At 44.3% G+C, this 18,127-nt stretch overlaps 1 protein-coding gene across 3 annotated transcripts in view; it reads left to right on the forward strand.

Moving 5' to 3' along the window:
• rfx3 (regulatory factor X, 3 (influences HLA class II expression)) overlaps positions 1–18,127 on the forward strand; it is a 572,273-nt gene that overhangs the window by 63,005 nt on the left and 491,141 nt on the right. For 2 of the 3 annotated variants that reach the window (XM_038804657.1, XM_038804659.1), the window contains exon 2: positions 3,795–4,046. The exons of the other annotated variant lie outside the window; for it this stretch is intronic. The gene's annotated coding sequence lies outside the window, so the exon portion shown is untranslated. The remainder of the gene's footprint in view (positions 1–3,794; positions 4,047–18,127) is intronic. 3 annotated transcript variants of the gene reach the window in all.

The following is an 18,127-nucleotide window of genomic DNA, read 5'->3' on the forward strand; positions in this document are numbered from 1 at the left end:
GGGGGACTACTGTAATTGTCTCGCTGACCGCCCCCCCCCCCCACTGACCACCTAATCCCCTCCCCACTGACTACCTGACCTCAAAACCCACCCTACCTCACCCAACTGACCCTATCGTCCATCCCCCCCCCCCCCCCCAGTCCTTCCATTTTTTCTTTTTGAAAATGTTTTTATTGAAGTTTTACTGTACAATATACAAGAGCTCCAACCCACCCTTTTTCTTGTTTTAGGATACTTTATTGGATCACATATTTTATAGTAGGTGATTGTCATCTATTTACAAATGTGCCCCCCCCATCCCTTTTTCAGTATAAAAAGGTCTTTCCCACTTACCTTACATCCTGACTTCTCAAATTCAAACTTACCTGCTTTATGACAGTTAGTGCTGTAGAGAAGGGGCATGCCTTCCTTACCTTCAACCCAACTGGGAGCCTCGGGAACCCAATGCAACCTGACCCAAGCTGGAAGTTCAGGCAAGAAAGGTGCGCTGTATGTCAGGATAAGTAAGTAGGAGGAGAGTGGCAATCCAACTTTGCCATTCCACGGAAGTTACTGCCTATAATATTGTAAAAGGAAATAGGAAATAAAATCTTGTTCTTAAGTATTATTTATTAAAGAGATCTCCCACCCTATTTTATCAATCTACTAATTGCTTAGAAATGTGCACATGATTGTTATGTGTGGATTATAATCATAATTTCTGAGGTTTTGGAACTGAGATGCAATATTTCAGTGTTGTGCTTTGTTTAATGTCACCACCTATGCTGAGCTAGAACAATTCAGCCTTCAAAATGCTCCACTCTTAAAGCTGCTTTTATAAATAATTGAAACATTTTCACTGTACTTTTTACTGAATTCAACAGATTGGTATTCAATTTGTACCATCTCAACAAACTTGCTGTGCTTTATACACTGGCTCAAAATAATGAGATATGTGATAGAGTTCTGAGCCATACAGAAAATTTTGATTTGAGCCTGTACAGCACTTTCGGATCTGTGTCAGGATAGAGGTACAATTTGAGCTGCAATTTGTCCAAATCCACTGAGACAGTGTTTTTCATACTTTTTTTCCGGGGACCCTTTTTTACCAAAAAACCAACCATTTTTGCCAATGGTGAATTTTGCGATCCACCATTTTTGCTTACCTTTAATGAAACGGGTTAGCCTGCTTGGTCCTCGTGATCTCACTTGCATTATCATTCAATGTTACATTTCTGTATGGATTGTTCATCAGTGGTCCTGGTGCTCTCACCAACACTGCTTTGTCCTGCCGTGGGCTCTCGTGCGAAGCTCTTTCCAGCAGATTCATTTGTGCGATCCTGACCTGTTTTTCCCATAGAATTTACAGTGCAGAAGGAGGCCATTCGGCCCATCGAGTCTGCACTGGCTCTTGGAAAGAGCACCCTACCCAAAGTCAACACAGCTACCCTATCCCTATAACCCAGTAACCCCACCCAACACTAAGGGCAATTTTGGACACTAAGGGCAATTTTATCCAGTGCCAATCCACCTAACCTGCACATCTTTGGACTGTGGGAGGAAACCGAAGCACCCGGAGGAAACCCACGCGCACATTGGGAGGATGTGCAGACTCCGCACAGACAGTGACCCAAGCCGGAATCGAACCTGGGACCCTGGAGCTGTGAAGCGGTTGTGCTATCCACAATGCTACCGTGGAAGGTCTCTGGCCTTCCTTTCCTTAGTCCAAGAAGATCCATTTTCAGTTCTTCACACAGTCCTGTTGCGTGCTTGCTGGCAGCTACACAATGGAGGAAGTTCTCCTGAGTAATATCGCGCCCAGAGCATGTGACGTCAGTGTACCGGGCACATGACCTGCTCTCTGCCGCCACGTCTGGCAGGAAGACTCCATCGATTTTTGCAAACAAATCTGTTCCTGGGACAGTGTGCTGATGTGTGGAGAAGGCAGCTTTCCCTGCTGGGCTCCGGTCCTGCACAGTGCTACATCAGGCTGAGGGCGCAAGCATACGTGGGACGACCGGCATTCTTGAAAGCCAGTCCTGGCCGGCATTTTTAAAAGCTGGTCACTGCCGTTGGGACATCTTCCCACGTTTGGGAACGCTGCGATCAATTACCCCGTGACCCTCCCGGCACCTGCCCGCAACCCACCCAGCGGTCGTGACCCTGAGTTTGAAAATGACTGCACAAAGAAAAAATAGTAACTGTATTCGGCTATTTGGCTCTGAAAGCCTGATATGCCATTCAGATAGATCATGGTTGACATTCTTTGTCAACGCCATCTTCCTGCACTGTACTCCTTTCCCTTAATCCTCTTGGAATTATAGAATCCCTACAGTGTAGAAGGAGGTTATTCATCTCATTAAGTCTGTACTGACCCTCTGAAAGAACACCCACCCAAGCCCCCTTCCCCACCCAATTCCTATAACCCTTTAACCTAACCTACACATTCCTGGACACTAAGGGGCAACTTATCATGGCCAATCCACCTAACCTACACATCTTTGGAATGTGAGAGGAAACCGGAGCACCCAGAGGAAACCCACGCAGACACGGGAGAATGTACACTCCACAGAGACGGTCACCCGAGGTCGGAATTGAACCCGAGTCCCTAGAACATTGAGGTAGCAGTGCTGCCTTGAATATACAGTGACAGCATCCACAAATCTATGAAGTTGAGGTTTCAAAAGATCCAAAACCATTTGGATGGAAACATTTCTCCCAATCCTAAATGGCTGACTAATTCTGAGACTATGTACAATATTCTAGAATGTGCAGCCGGACATTTTCTCCGCATTTATTCTGTCAAGTCCCTGAAGAACTTTATGGGCGGGATTCTCTGATCCTGAGGTTAAGTGTTGACGCCGTTGGAAACGCCGTTGCATTTCTCGACGGTGTCAACACGGTCTCAGGATCAACAATTCTGGTCCATACAGGGGGCCAGCACGGCACTGGAGCGGCCCATGCCGCTCCAGCTGCTGATCCTGGCGTCAATTGGGCGCCACGGGGCCTACGCATGCCCAGTGGCACTGGCGCCAACGCGCGCATGCGCAGTGGGTTCTCTGACATAGGGTTAAAGGGGCCGGCGTGGAAGAAAGGAGGCCCTCAGCCTGAGAGTCCGGCCCACAGTCTGATGTCTAATTTAGGCTTGCTCTACCTTCAAGGAACCTGTGAAATAAAATAGCCTGCAGAAAATACAAAATATAGCCCTCAAAATCTCAAAGAGCCTGAACGGTATTCTGCCAGCTGTTCCCCACAATAAATGTTAAATTTATAGGTGTGTAGATGTTTGATTTCTTTCTCTACCCCTTCTTAACTAACTATGCAACATTTGCAATTTTCCAATCTAAAGGCACAATTCCTGGATCCAGAGCTTTGATGGATAATTTCAGTATTTTCTATTTTTATCTCTGGTTTCCAGCATTTGCAATTTTTCTGATTTTGTTTTAAAGAGTGTTGTTAATGAAGCTGCAGTAAGGGTGTTAGTGTATGAAATGTAATGCTAGAATGTACAATGTTTTGGAGCAAGTAGTAGGGCTCAGAGTAGTGCACGTAAACTTCACTTTCTGTATTTGCAAGCAACAGCTTCTCTTTATAAAGATTTAATCTACTGCATGATAAAATGCACTCTGATGAATTCCTACTTCAGTTAAAAAGGGAATGTGAACTTACTGTAAATAATTACAAGTTGTCAGGGAATGCTGTGATTTGCACAGAACTGGAACACAAATTCCTTATTTGTCAACCTTGTTAACATATGTACCTTGAGATTAATGTTCAGTTAGTTACAAAGATTTTGCTTTATTTCTGCCTTTCAGATTTTCAGACTGTGCAAGCTCTCAGGATGCACTCAGAAATTGCCTTTGGTGGGAAACTGGAGGTGTAGAAAAGAAAAGGAAAGGCAAAGAAGGCTCAAAAAATATTTAAACCCCTTGTATCATTGTATCCAAAGATTCCAGTACTATATTGAAATATATGTGGGTCTGCAGTTTTCTTTGACTTGATGCCCTGAGATGTACAAACTAAGCATAAACAAATGGCATACAACTTACAAGACTCTGGAATTTTAAGTGAGTTACATGCAAAAATTAAAATCATCCAAGTATCCTCCATCGTTCATGGCTGTACATAAAACCCGGAATAAATCTCCACTTACAAAACTCACCATGTCCCTGGATCACAAATATGCATATCCTCCAATTGCACTTGTTTGTGGGGTTACTTGACATTGGATCTAGATTTTGAAACACACAGATACTCGTAATTACCTGAAGCAAGTAACTATCAGCTGACTAGGGTAGAATTGTAACCACCATCGTCTCTTGCCGTTGTAGGAAGTCATTACACAAGCTACTTTTTGGGAGGAAAAATTAGGAAAATGACTCATTTTGTGGCTGTACTCCTTTTTGTGATGGTGGAGGAAGAATAAAGAGAGAACCAGAGACAGCAGGCTCAAAATAGAGAAGCATCACAGGAGGAAATTGTATACAGTCTGTTATGACCCCCTGGGAAGGAAGAGAGTGTGCACCATCTGGTTCCCATTAACTATGACAAGTATGAACTCGTCCTGTAATTGGGGGTGGAACTGCCCCTGAACAGGGAAGGTTCCACCTTATAAAAACCCCGGCCTGGGTGCAGGTCGGGCAGCTTCGGGGCGTGGGAGTTTAGTGGTGTATCTTAATAAGTCTCTTTCTTCGTTCCTACCGAGTGTCCTCTGAGTGTTTCTCACCCATTGAATTCTACACTGGCGATGAGGCTAAAGTGGACTTATTGCTGCCACCGCATGTTCCACTCTCGGGCCACTTTGTCCAGGCCGCATAGAGGAAAGCTGGAGACCTTTGATGTGAGTTATGATGATTGGGCTCAATACATAGAGTGTATGCAATATTTATTTCGAGCCAACGGCATAATTGGAGATGAACAGCAGACCATGACCCTACTAACGGTGGTTGCCGGGCCAACACATGCACTTATCAAATGTTTAAGACATCCAGATGCGTCTGACTCCCAAGTCTTTTGCAGCTTTGGTAGCCTTGGTACCAAAGTGCAAAACCACCAGTCATTGTTCGCCGATTCCGCTTCCACATGGCCAACCGAGCCCAAGATGAATCAAACAGTGATTTTATTGGCGCGTTGAAGGAAGCTGTCTGACACTTGCGAGGTTGGCCTACCCATAGCTAATCTCTTTGCGACCGCTTTGTCTGCGGGATACGGGACCTCGCCACACAGAGGAAGTTGCTCACTGAAACCTAGCTGACTTTGCAGCGGGCAATTGAAATTGCCGCCTCCTGTGAGAGCGCAGAACTCAAGAGTCCAGGAGCTTCAAGAGATGGCGGAGTTGAATCGGGGCGCTCCAAATGTTGCTGCCAAGGTCCATCCCAGGCGGAGGACCGGGAGACCCAGCAATGGGGTGCCTGCCCAAATGATGGCGGCCACTGTCACAGAGCAACTGTGGAGCGCAGGGTTGAATCAGCGGGTAAGGGATACCCTGACAGATGTCCAGGCCCAAGACCCAGTGGCCAATGCGATGAGTAGCCTGCCTGCCGCCTATCCAGACGGTTTTGCTCCCCTCGTGACAAGGCTTACTATGCCGACGACCACTAGGAGGATCTACAGTGTTGTGGCACCCTGTGTCACCCCAATACGAATATCCCTTTTGGTAAATGAGCACCCCCATCGACATGGAGCTGGATACTGGAGCAGCTGTGTCCGTGATCAGCCGCCGCATATTTGAGGGCATCTCCACAGGCTTCCACAAATTGATTCTCCGTGACACTGAGGCCAGGTTGGCCATGTACATCAGAGAGCCGTTGGCCATTGAGGGCACTGCCGAGGTACCGGTGACTTATGGGCACCAATCCGCTAATCTACCATTGGTGGTAGTGTGTGGTGGAGGAACAAGTTTGCTGGGTCAGGACTGGTGGCACCATGTGAAACCCAAGAGTATATGCCCCATGAACCCGCACGGTCTCGAGTCTCGGCAGATTCCCCATGGTCTTTGCAGATGGACTGTGCGCAATAAAAGCAGCCATGGCCAAAATCAGTGGAGACCTGTAGGCACTGTCACATTATTTCTGCGCCCACCCAGTCCCCTATGCATTGCGGCCAAAACCTGATGCTGAATTGGACCGGCTCGAACATTTCGGGATCATCTGCTCCGTACAGTTTGCCAATTGGGCCACCCCAATTGTGCCAGTACTCAAACCAGACAGTTCCATGCATCTCTGCGAGGACTATAAAATGACGATGAATGCATTTCCTGTTTGGACCGACACCCGATCCCCTACATTGAGGACCTCGATGCAAAGCTGAGTGGAGGACGGACGTTCACAAAACTGGTCACGAGTCATGCACATCTACAGGTTATACTGGACCCAGACTCCCGTTGATTTGTCATTGTGTACACCCACGGGCTTATTAGAGTATACCTGGTTGCCTTTTGGAGTCTCGTCGGCATGTGCTATTTTCCAGCATGTGATGGAGAACATCCTGCGGGGGTTGCCCAGGGTGGCCGTCTACTTGGGACGATGCCCTCATTACCAGGGTGTCGGACCAGGAATATCTGCTGAACCTGGCTGAGGTCCTCCGGCGTTTTGAGCAGGCAGACATATGTCTCTGGTCGGAAAAATGAGTCTTCATGCCCTCAAGGACACTTATTTGGGGTACCAAGTGGACCTGGATCGGCACCCTATAGAGGCCAAGGTGTGGAAAATAAAACATGCCCCTGTCCCCGGCAGCCAGCCAGAACTACGCTCTTTCCTTGGATTAGTAAATTATTACGGGAGATTCATCCCGAGCCTGGCAACCTTTCTCAGTCCCCTCTACCTAGTGTTAAAAACAAAGGTCAACCGTGGGACTGGACACCGTCTCAATAGCGGGCATTCGGCGTGGTAAAATGGCAGCTGTTGTCCTCAAAACTACTAACGCACTTCAACCCCGCCAAACCACTGCTGTTGACATGTGATGCATCTCCTTATGGCGTGGACATGGTCCTCGCCCATTGCATAGCCAATGGATCAGAACGACCAATCGCATTTGCATCCCACATGCTCGCCAATGCTGAGCGCAGTTATACGCAGATCGAAAAGGAAGGATTGTCCATCGTCTTTGGAGTCCAAGAGTAATATGAACTCGACGTGGGGCATCAGAGGCCGCTCCAGAGTTTTACTCCTGGAGATGCCATCTTTGCCCAGAATCTTGGTGATCGGAGCCAGGTGGATCCCGGGAATCGTGCTATGCAAAACGTGGCCAGTAACTTGTTTTGTACAGGCATTGGGCCGGGAATGTACCCGCCATATGGACCCTATCTGTGGCGCCTCCCAAGAATTGCCAGTGCCCGCCACCGGTGCCCAGATTCCACTACCTCCACCGCAACCGGCATCCCCTCCGACTGTCGACGGCCAGGAGGTTGAGATGCCGACGCCATTTTCTCAGATCCTGATTTGGACCTCGACATAATAATAATAATCTTTATTAGTGTCACAAGTAGGTTTACAATAACACTGCAATGAAGTCACTGTGAAAAGCCCCGAGTCGTCACATTCCGGCGCCTGTTCGGGTACTCTGAAGGAGAATGTCCAATTCGCCTAACAAACATGTCTTTCGGGACTCGTGGGAGGAAACTGGAGCACGGGAGGAAACCCACGCAGACATGGGGAGAACGTGCAGACTCCACACAGACAGTGACCTAAGGCAGGAATCGAACCTGGTCCCCTGGTGCTGTGAAGCAACAGTGCTAACCACTGCGCTACAGTGCCACCCCAGCGGACGTACAGTTGCAGGAAGACGCCAATCCGCGCCATTCATTCCCCCGTCAATATCCATGCCCACTCCTCCAATGCCAGTCACACCTGTCTGGCCTCGAGGCTCGGTACGGAAGCACCACTCACCGATCAGGTATGTGCCTCCTGGGCCAGCCCCTCAACGCCTGAACACCAGGCAAAACGGACAAAGTGTCCCACGGATTGACGAGAAACATGGCCATTTCTCCGAACTTTGGGGGGGGGGGGGGGGGGGGGGGGAGAATGTGACCCCTGGGAAGTAAGGGAGTGTGAACCATCCGGTTCCCATTAACTCATAGCGAGTATGAACACCCCCAGTAATTGGGGCAGAGCTTCCCCATCAACAGGAAAGGCTCCACAATATTAAAAACCCCGGCTTGGGTGCAGGTCGGGCAAGGTGACCCTTCAGGGCATGGGAGTTTAGTAGTGTATCTTAATAAATCTCTTTCTTCGTATCCTACTGTGTGTCCGATGAATGTTTCTAGCTAGTTGGATTTTACACTGGCCTTGACTGACATTCCTGGTGATGTCTGAAGAGCTGTGTGGCTTCCTCCAAAATGACATACAGCACATGCTGTAGAGCCCCTCCAGTAGAAAAGGAGGTGACCACAGATGTGAACAGGGAGTAGAATACTATTTGCACATATTCCTTGAATACTAGTATGAATGGGTTAGAGGAGCAAAGGGATGTAGAGGTACAGATACACAAATCATGAAAAGAAGCAATACTACAGAGAATAGAATTGCGTTACGACACCATGGGTGATGAGCGGTCAATCGCAGCCCCATTTGTCCCGGAGCCGCAACACAAGTGAATTAATCAATAATTCTTAGGAAAAGTCTTTGTCTCTTGGCTGCCCAATAATTACAGTCACCGTGTTTCTAAATGTAAACACAATTACTTTTTATTAATAACAAGACTTGAATGAAATAATCAGCAAATGCAACTGGTTCACTATTATCTAATTCCTAATTCCCCACTTTAACTTGTCCTATCCTCTATATACACAAAAGGGAAAAAGAGTCTTTTTTTCTGATGGTGATTTTTAGCACCTTTCTGCTCTTTAAACTTTGTTTTCTGTTTGAGGCTTTTACTGTAGATTCATTCAGGTCTCTGTAGTTTCAGAAATACAGCACTCTCACAGCCTTCATGGAGAGAAAGTAGGTCCTTGTCTTTGTTTGCAGCCTGCAATGGTTTCCCTGTAGGTTAACTCATTAGGTTCTCTGCAGCTCTAGAAATAAAGCACACACAGCCTTTCTGGACAGGGAGAATGGCGAGAGACATGGCCATTTCTCCGAACTGGGGGGGTGGGGGGGGGAATGTTGTGGTCGGGCAAGGTGACCCTTCAGGGATTTCTCAGGTCTCTTGAGAACCATCCCACCAGGATAGTATAGGATCCAATCACCAACTTTTACCGGGCAGAGAAAAGCCTTTTGGCTAATTCATTTGCCACCAGCCAATCAATCAAACCAAGTCCTACCCCATCTCTCTCTCTCTCTGGTGCCCAAAAGTCTGAAACTTCTGTTTAAAATAGCATAGACTAACCGAGTGTTTTCTCCTGTAACTTCTGAATTCCCCATTCTCTCTCTGGCTTGACTTAGAAATAAAGTGCTTTCATTACCCATGGATCAAAAATGTTAATGGCAAAATAAAAGAAAGGGGGAATAAGGGAATAAATAGGAAGAACCCATACAATTTAAAAACAGAGACGTTGTGTTAAACTTGTATTAAAGCTTGGTTAGACCACACTTGGAGTACTGTCTACAGTCCTGGTCTCCCATGTTATCTCAAGAAGTTAGAGGTACTAGAGAAGGTGCAAAAAAGATTTGTATGGATAATACCAGAATTGAAAGGTGGCGGTGATAATCTGCACCCTTTCTAATGCTCCAGTACAGAACAGTCACACAGACTCCTTTTACTACATTTTATTTGCTCTCTGCCCTTGTATTGGTGTACAACTAAATTCAAAAACTTTTGCTTTGTAGGTGATGCTTTGTCAGCAGATAGAGAAAGGATAAGAATGTTAATAATCTGTGTATTGTAAGGTGGAAACAAAAAAAAAGTTTTGTCCAGGGACGGGTTTTCCTGATTTGTAGATACACTGACAATACAAGCAGCTATTTTATATTGACCAATGTGTATGAACTTCAGAATTATCAATAAGATCTTAACTTCACAAATGAAAACAGAATTGGGTTTTGATGAACAGATGTTGCCAAACCTGCTGAGTTCTCCAGCTTCCAGCATCCGTAGTATTTTGTTTCTTTGGTTTACAAAACTACATTTGTTGAATGTAAATAATTGTTTCACTGCACTTGGATAATTTCTGTTAAATTATATACTTTATTGCTCATTGTTGTCACTGAACCCTTAAGGATATAGGGGTTGAAACTGATCAGCATCACGTGGCATGATATACTTTATCAGGGATGTTAAAGGGATCTTCATCTGCTACCTAGCCAAAACTGCTGCATATTCCAGAATCAGCCTGGAATGTAAAGATAAGCCTTGACTTTTCTTCTCTACTGTCGAGCCCCCTGCTCTGAAATCCCTCTCCCCTGCCCCCTCACTGTCATCTCCCCCCAAAAATGTGAGGAGCAGGTCAACTGCCCATTCCTTCTCTTGCTGAATTTCTCTAGCTTTTCTTCAATGTTCTCTCGTATTCTTTCCAAATTCATCTGGTCCATGAGACCCACCTCATGCTCCTTGACCCTATTCCCACTAAACTACCAATCACCCTACTTCCTTCCTGATATTTGTGCTGCTAATATTTAAACAATTCCTTCTCGTATGGTACTGTCCTTTCAAGTCTGACATCACCACACCTCTCCTCAAGAAAAACCTCACCCATGACCCCTCTGTTCTTGCAATGTATATCCCCATCCCAATATCCCTTTCCTCCAAAGTCCTTCAATATGCTGCCACTTCCCAAGTCTCTGTCCACCTTTTCCATAACTTCATGTTGGAATCTCCAAGCAGCTATCTGCTCTGCCACAGCATTGAAATGGCCCTCCTCAAAATAACAACTGATAGCCTGTGTGACCATGATCATGATGTAATATCCTCTAGCTTGTCCGTCTTGACTAATCTGCACATTTTAGCATGGTTGGCCACACCATCCTCCAATATCTTCCTGTCATTGTCCAGCTAATTGGGACTGCCCTCGCCTGTTTTCCTTCTTAACTATCTAATTGTAACTAGGGAATCTTCTGCAATCACCGCCACTGTCTCTTGTGTTCCCCAGAGTTTCATCCTTTGTCATCTTTGGTTTCTTATTTCATGCTGTTCCTCAGTGACGCCACCTACAATACACTGTCAGATTCCCCATGTACACTAAGGATGCAGAGCTCTACCTCACCACTTGATCTCTCTATTACCTATGATTTATCACGCTGCATAAATGGTCAGGAATAAAGAGGGCTCCAAAAAAACCTGATAGTAGTGATATTGTCAATGCAAATAAAGAAACAGCAAATATGCTTTACCTCACTCCCTTTTACTTTTTTCACCTTCAGCAGTACGTGAGGAACTCATGAATTTCTTAATAACTAAGATTGTGCTTATCCAATCAGTTGCCTTTGCCAGATACTTCTCCCCACTAGCCCACCAGGCCAAACATCCTACAGTTTCCACCCTGAGCTCACATTTTTCTTGTCTCCCCTCATGCACTCTTTAAGCTTAACCTCTCCATGATATCCATTCTGTGCTTCTATGACCTGATTCCTAGTAAACTGCTGGCCATCTAACTTTCCTTCCTGGCCACCATGTTATCCAAAATTGTTAACGGTTCTCTCTCTAGCTGTTGTCCCTCTTTACAGCAAATATGCGGCTATCTTCCCCTCTCCTCCTCTTAAAAAAAAATCTAAACTACCTCTCTTTCCACTCCGACGTTCTTGAGCATATTGTTGTCTCCCAAGTTTTTGCTGAACTTTACCCGAACTCCATGTTTAAATCTCTTCAGTGAGGTTTCCAACTTTTGCACAGTAGCAAAATGGCTCTTATCAATGCCACAATTCCATCTGATATGACTGACTAAGGTAAACTACCCCTCCTCATCCTTCTTCACAATTGTCTCCAATCATTGGCACAGCAGCATAGTGGGGTGGCATGATAGCATCGTGATTAGCATTGTTGCTTTACAGTGCAGGGTCCCAGGTTCGATTCCCAGCTTGGGTCACTGTCTGTGCGGAATCTGTATGTTCTCCCCGTGTCTGCGTGGGTTTCCTCCCACAAGTCCTGAAAGACGTGCTGCTGGGTAATTTGGATATTCTGAGTTCTCCATCAGTGTACCCGAACAGGTGCCGGAATGTGGCGACTGGGGGATTTTCACAGTAACTTCATTGCAGTGTTAATGTAAGCCTACTTGTGACAATAAAGATTATTTATTTATTTATTTAGTTGTGGGTTGGAGATAGGTGACCAATCTGTTCTCAGGGTGTGGGTCAGTTAAGTTATGGAAGGCCTTTAAGGAGGTTGTGTGTCCCCATTTTAACAGGCCTTCTATTTCTAAATACTGTCAAATGTGTTTCTGGGGCCTCGTGATTCCTGGCTGATAAAAGGTGAGAAAGGCTGGATTCATAATTTAAATGTCTTTAAAGCACTTTATGGGCCAGGTGGACTAGGAGTGTTTTGTCTATGCCCAACAAGCTATCCTGTCAACTCCCCTCTGATTTATTTGAACACCATGGCCTGAATATTATATTGGGGCGTGCCCGGAATTGGGGTGGGTGGGAGTGAATGTGAAACTAGCCTCCGCCCAAGATCACGTTGTTAACGCGATATTACGCTGAGTGTCTAATTAAAGGCCATCCGAGGTGTTGGTCACCCAGCATGAAACACACTTTGTGAAAGGCTGAGCGCTGACTGGGAGGGTGGGTAGAGAACGGACAACAAGAAAAGGGAATATGCGGCTAGCGGTTCCAGTGTGTTGCAGGTGGCCGTCGTGGAACTTTCTGAGGGAGCTACAGTTGAGGTTTCTTTTTAAAAAATCATCGAATGAGCTGTGACAAGTCTCTAGACAGCACAATCCGAGACCTTGGCTCCAGATACATTTGTTAGTTTTATTTGAGATCTGAATTTCATCCTACTCTGGATTGTATTGCAGCCTTAAATGTAAAGGCTGTCTTTCCGCTCAGCCCACCTGCCAACAGCAAAGGAAGCGGACAAAGTAAAATCCCAGTTAATTGCTGTTTAAATTGTTGCAACGCCTACTGTCCAAAATGACGATGTCTTCTCACACGATTTTACGTGCTTCCAGGTTGGGAGCTTGCTGAAACTTTATACATAAAATTCTGGCCTATTTCTCTGGGATCACCAACCCCAACCCTGATATCGCCCCATTGTGACTTCACTGAACTACATCCCCACATAACGTTCTCCCACCACCCACCAATGACTTTCCTCTCGCCCCTTGGATGCTTCCTCGCCCAACCCTGCACATTTATTCCATTCATTCACTAACATTGAAAGGTTTTAGGCACTTAAATAACTTTTCGGTGGAGAGTGAATGAAAATTTCCGACAGCTTATGCCTTAAAAGGGGGCCGTTCCTTGTCATCTCTCACAGATCCTGCACTATAAGGAATGATTCAGAGAACAGATACACTTCACGTTTCTGGAGATGTCTGGTTTGGAAGTCTGGGCCAGAAATGTGAGCCCCTGCGTTAGATAAGAAACTAAGAGTGAAATGGCAATCCAATTGTGATTGTGACTTCTGAAAAGATTCAGCCTAAGATATCCTTCTGTTATTCAGTTTTACATTTTGTCACTAACTTTGCTGTGGAACACCTTGCAACATTTACCAAGTTAAAGTTGCTGTATAATTGCAAATTATTGTTAGAATTAGCATGCAATATAGTTTGCAAACTGAAATTAGTATTTCCATCTAATTAATCTTTTACCCACCCTAATTAATGAATGAACTGAACAAATTTAAAGATCTGCAAGACATGCTTTATATTCGACCATTCTTTTGCAACGCCACCCCTAATTACGTTTACCCACTCATAAGATGTAATTCATATCCCCAATGTAGACATTCATATGTCCTTTATTATGTTCTCTTGTTTTCCTTGTTATGTGGCAATGGATGTTACAATGATCATCTTCAGAAGTGAAGGAAAATTGTATATGGTCGGAAATATTTACTTGGTAATAGAAAATAAAGCTTGTGTGAAGTTACCTGACTTATGTTGCACCTTGAGTAGAATCACCCACTTTGCCAAGTTTTGCTAATAATACCAGTTATTAAATGTGTACCCTGGAACCACAGAAGTTCATAGACTATGAGAGCCTATTTGGCTTATCTGTGTGTGCTGACTCTTTGATGCAGTAATTCTGCTTTCTCTCATCGCTGCATAATGTCCTTAAGAGGAACAAAGGCTCCCCATGTGAAGATATTTTCCCTACCTCCTCTCCTCATTGTGACCATTTTAAATTGACGATCTTTCATCAGACTATATATAAACTACAATCTAAAATCAGTGCCTGAACTGTGTACCAACAATTCAGTCTTCACTAAATTACCATTTCCATATGATCTCAAGTATACTAAAGAATTTAATCACACTATAGGCCAGGTCTCATACTTAAAAGGGTAATTACATTACAATGGATTTGCACTTTCAATTATTGACTACTGCCAAACCACTTGAAATATTTTCTTTGCTGAATTCTCTGCTTGTTTCAAATTCTGTCTTGGGAAAAAAAGTTACTTTCAATCCATTTTCACATATCCAGTAACAATATAATCCTGTTCAGCTTTGGTTCACGGGTTGGATGAAGTCAGATCCATGTTGATTCCTTCACAAGTGCATTACATCCTTTTCTCGTGTCCTTGCCTTCATGAGATGGTTTCCCATCTCCATTGGACTCCTGATACACGCCTGTGGCATCAGTTCAGCAGGCTCTCAAATTGATTATTCTTTGGCAATAAATACCATTCATTCTCAGATGTGCTGAACTGCTATAAGCTTTACTACTTCTCCCTTTTATAATATCAATGTTTTTATTGCCACAAGTAGGCTTACATTAACATTGCAATGAAGTTACTGTGAAAAGCCCCTAGTCGCTACATTCCGGCACCTGTTTGGGTACACCGAGGGAGAATTCAGAATTCTCAGCTGGTACGGGAATTGAACTTGCGCTGCTGGCCTTGTTCTGCATCACAAACCAGCTGTCTAGTGGGTAGCACGGTTGCTTCATAGCTCCAGAGTCCCAGTTTCGATTCCCGGCTTGGGTCACTGTCTGTGTGGAGTCTGCACGCTCTCCCTGTGTCTATGTGGGTTTCCTCCGGATGCTCCGGTTTCCTCCTACAGTCCCGAAAGACGTGCTGTTAGGTCATTCTGAATTCTCCCTCTGTGTACCTGAACAGGCGCCTGAGTGTGGCGACTAGTAACTTCATTGCGGTGTTAATGTAAGCCTACTTGTGACAATAAAAATTATTATTATTAAGTCATTGTACTACTCATGACTTCTCTCCTTTGTTACAAACTGTCTGCACCCTTCATTCTCACCTTGGATTCCAAACATGCAAAACTGTAATTTTTTTTGCCCAAAATCTACTGTGCTGTGGTCACTGACTCTGACCCTCTCAGTCTTCTCCAGTCTTCCATTTGACTTCCTTCAGTGCCTGCCTCCATTCATTCTAGTTCCATAGTCTCTCTGTGACTTACCTACCAGTATCATCAAAAAATATTTTGTTTCCAACGCCCACTACTTCAACTATGGCCTTTTGTCAAACCAGTCCCTGATTATCAGCTTTCTTTTCTGGATCCCTTATGTTCTGATAACATCAGTCTATTCCTATACTGAAGAGTGTTTCTTATTCTACAAAACTGTATTTTTTCCTCCAAAAATAAAACCTTTTCTGAACCACTTCATCATATCCAAATACTGCCTGTTCCTAATCTGGTGTATTTTCATCACATTTTGTTTGAAGTTTGCCAATCAAACTTGTATCCAACTAAATAATTGATACATTGTGTGACTACTCCAGCTGTGGTTTGCTATCATTTCCTTATCTACCTCCTGTCTCCAGCCATTCCAAACTTCTTTAAAGTGTCTCCTCCGCAGTCTACTTTTGACACAGTATCTTCCTGTGAAGCCTTTTGATTTCCTTCGTGCACGGTTGTATTGGTATATGTTTTGCAAAAAATTATGTTTAAGCAACTTATTAGCTACTTGAAAATGATTATCAGTGGTGATTGCCTACTTTCTAGCAGCAAGATTATTGAATTAATGAGTCACAAATCTTGGGTACTCAGTGCCTTGACAGATAATACTCATGAACAGAAATGGGCTATTGTTACTAAGGAGGGAAGGGAGGGAAGGTCAGAAATGAAGAATTAATGGGTAGGAAGCACCAAGTCTGTGTATCAAAACAGTCAAGCTCTAAATCCAATAAGGTTCTTATAAAACATACCTAGTCGCCAATGAAATACAAATATTGTGTCGAATAATTGAAAAATTCCCAGGAAACTACTGTAAAAAGTATTATAAAGTAAACTGCGTCTGGTATATTCTTGGAAATGAATCTAAATATAAGTGCATTTTTGTGTAGATTCAGGTATTGCAACCTTAAACAACAAAAGCCATATCTATTCACATCATACAGGTTTAGGCTTGCCCAAACAAGTAGCTCATAATAAAGGTTGCGCAATATTGTTCAGTGGGAATTGCACGTATACATAGTTGAGTGAAGATCATGTGCTAATCTGAAATTAATAACCTTTACTGCATGATACAGTGACAACTCAAATAAACAAATTAAACTATTTGCTCGTGTTTTTTATGTTTGATTTTTTTTTTTCTTTTTAAGGGTGTTATAAAGGAAACAATGTGCTTCATTTTCTATTTCATTATTTTAAAATAGGAATAAAGTATGTATTCTAATCTACCCAACATTGAGTGAAAAACTGTTTTTGTTGAATGCATCATCCAGAAGAATCCTCTGCACTTTCAGGGGCTGCGCAGTGGAGTTGGCAGGGCGGCCGTAGAGCCAGGTCCCGCCGGTACAGACCTGGTTTGATTTATGGCAGCGGGACCGGTCAAAAACAGGCGGCCGCTCGGCCCATCGCGGGCCGGAGAATCGCCGGGGAGGGGGGGGGGGGTCATAAATATTGGGTCACTAGTCTCATTGCTGCAATCCTTGGGCATGTTTCAGCAGGGGAGATTGGAGCGGGTTGCAAAGCGAGATGATCGCAACTACTATGGTGTCAACTCTGCAGAAATATTTTTAACCTGGATTTGTTGAGGGCTGCTGAGAGATCTTGAGCGCCCTTGCCTATCAACTAATTTATAGATGTGATCCTTCAATAGACAGAAGCTGGTTTAGCACAGGGCTAAATCGCTGGCTTTGAAAGCAGGCCAGCAGCACGGTTCAATTCCCGTATCAGCCTCCCCGAACTGGTGCTTGAATGTGGCGACCAGGGGCTTTTCACAGTAACTTCATTTGAAGCCTACTTGTGACAATAAGCGATTTTCATTTCACATTAAATCCCTAATTTATGTATTTAAGGTGTCTAAAGTCAGTAAAGCCAGATGATGCCATATGCTGTTACTATCTCTAAACCTGCTTCCCTTACCTTGAACATCCTTTAGCTGGAGTGACAAAAGCAGTGCTTACATAAGTCTGGATCAAGGCTTGGAACACTCCAAAGGATTTAAAGGCAACAGTGAAATTGGCCAGCTGGCAAACTTGTTTTGCGGGCATTGAAATGAGTGTGACTTATCATCACCATATTTTTCTCTGCCTTCTAACTCCAGTATGCACCGATACTGCCATTTGGATTTACTTGCCTGGCCGAGGTTTTGCGGTTGTAATGAGCACAAAATTATCAGTGTTTTCCACCGTTACACTGTGAAACTGATAGCAGTCCGCATATACGCAGTTAAATTCAGTCGGGACTTTGCTGTCAGCAAACCTGTGCTGTTCTACAGACTTTGGTATTGAAGCTTTTGTGGATGGAAATCATGAAATCGTTGGATTAGCCTGAGCCTTCACTGTAGAAAAAGTTATCCCTTGTTGAATGTGGTGTAACTTAAAAACAAAGTTATAATTACTATTGAACAATATCTCTGGCCCTGGGAAAGTAATATTATACTTGTGGAATGTCACATTTGTTCATGTCATGATTTTAAAAAATCATAGATTTTTTAAATAAGCTCATTTTTGTTCTCTGAAAAATGATAAAATGTGAATGGTGAGACCTGCTTGTGTTTTCCTGTTTGCTGTCTGTGAGAGTCCTTCCATAAAATTAGTTGCTTAACTAATTTTCATTGTCCCTGGATGTTAGAGATCCCTATAGCTGCCCTCCACTTTCCATGCCCCTGATTTAATTGGGAGTTGTTATCAAGGCAACAGGCACTCC

This window comes from Scyliorhinus canicula, chromosome 8 (assembly GCF_902713615.1).
Source record: "Scyliorhinus canicula chromosome 8, sScyCan1.1, whole genome shotgun sequence".
Taxonomy (NCBI): domain Eukaryota; kingdom Metazoa; phylum Chordata; class Chondrichthyes; order Carcharhiniformes; family Scyliorhinidae; genus Scyliorhinus; species Scyliorhinus canicula.